The sequence below is a fragment of the Nanorana parkeri genome, unplaced genomic scaffold (assembly GCF_000935625.1).
Source record: "Nanorana parkeri isolate BGI_ZX_2015 unplaced genomic scaffold, ASM93562v1 scaffold1468, whole genome shotgun sequence".
Taxonomy (NCBI): domain Eukaryota; kingdom Metazoa; phylum Chordata; class Amphibia; order Anura; family Dicroglossidae; genus Nanorana; species Nanorana parkeri.
In genome coordinates, this window is record NW_017307736.1 from 90,066 (window position 1) to 91,854 (window position 1,789).

Genomic DNA, 1,789 nt, shown 5'->3' on the forward strand with positions numbered 1-1,789 from the left:
GAGGGGTGGGGGGGGGGGATTATCACCCTGAGCTCATAGGAGAACACTGCAGTAAATAGCCCAGACATCAATACATGAATGCCCTTCTGCACAGCATTCAGGACTGCCCACTGCAAGAAGAAGACCCTGGGAAGTCACATGACTGGCAGAAGACATCTAAAGAAGAGGTATGTATACTAGTAGGGGGTCTTTAATTATTAAAAAGAAACTCTTTATTGAATATGGCCAGAATACATTTTTAAATCTTAAAAAAAAACTGTCCATAGAGAACTATGTTGGCTGCCATTTCGAACCTCACTTACAAAATAAACCAAAAATATTTATCTGGCTTTCATACTGATCCACTGGTCTCAGTGCTTTTGAGGGACTGACATGGGACAAGTACGTGGATCAGGGGATCCATCTAGTACAGGTCTGACTTCAGCAGAGAGAATCCTGATCACTGGTGGTGGTCGGTCGCTGCACTAAAAAGGGAAATTCTATCATTTTTTAAATTTATATTTTTATTTTACATACTTCAGATGAGGGAGGGGGAGGGGAGACATGCCCCTCTATTGGCTCATTCATTATGTTTAGCACAGCGGTTGCTAATTAAACCTTTAGGAGATCTGGTTCCTGCACAGAACTCCAATTGGTGGCTGCAAGGGGTAAATAATAAACATTTGAGTGCATCATTTCAGGTTCTTTGGTATATATTGTTTCAGTAACTGCCAATCAGAGTGTTCTAAATATATTACTGTGGAAGAAAATGTGTTTTTTGTACATCAGGGAATGGAATGGATGTGAGGCTGACAGTGGCCCCCGTGGTTTGCTGATCCTTTCCATGCCCCACTGTCAGCCTCTGGACCTCACATAGCATTTTATGATTAAGGTCACATGGGACAATTCTGGACAGTGTAGGTCAGAGAAAGACTCAGATACTTTTAAGTACTATTAGCTTAACCAAAGTAAAAGTAAGAATAGCGGTAATGCACAAAATTACTATTCCATATTCCTGGAAAAAATCTGCTATACGTTTCAGTAATCCAGGGTCTTTCAATTTCTGCTTCTCTCTGGACAGATTACCAATATGGTAATCATAGGTCCTGGCGTAACCGGTGAAGCCATTCGACATGTACACGTTCCTCTCCTGGATAAATGACAAACATTGCTTACATCTTATACACTGAGTAATGCATCAGACATCCAGCACAGTAACTTTTACAGAAACATGTATTTATAAAGCTAAACAACAAGCAACCAGCCAAATTCACATCAAAATACCTAGATGGAAATGGACTTACCTGCAAAATATTTAATAATCCTATTCAGGGATGCCTGTCAGACAGCATAGTCGAATCCTGGACCTCCTTACACTCTGCACTACAAATTAGCAATATAGGCCGGTCTAGTACCCCCCTCCCCAGCCTGTGATTGGACAGTTAAGGTGCAGCAACACTTAAAGGAGAATTATGGGGTAAGTGTTTTTCCCTATTGTTCTCTTAAAGTGACATTAAACCCTCAGATTTTTTAACATAAAACAATACTGTAATGTGCGCCTTCCTGTAATCCATAGTAGATTCCCTTCTCTTTGCTGCTCTTCCTTTTAAATCTGTATCTCTTCTCATGCTGGGGGAGAACTTCTGTTTTGCAGCAGACTGCCTTGTCTCTGGAATGGCTACACGGTGTCTGTGTGTAGGTTTGTAACTTGAGCCAGCACTACAGGAAGAGGCACTCAGCTGTAAAGGGAAGTTCTCCCCAAGCATGAGAAGACATGAGGATTTAAAAGGAAGAGCAGCAAAGAGAAGGG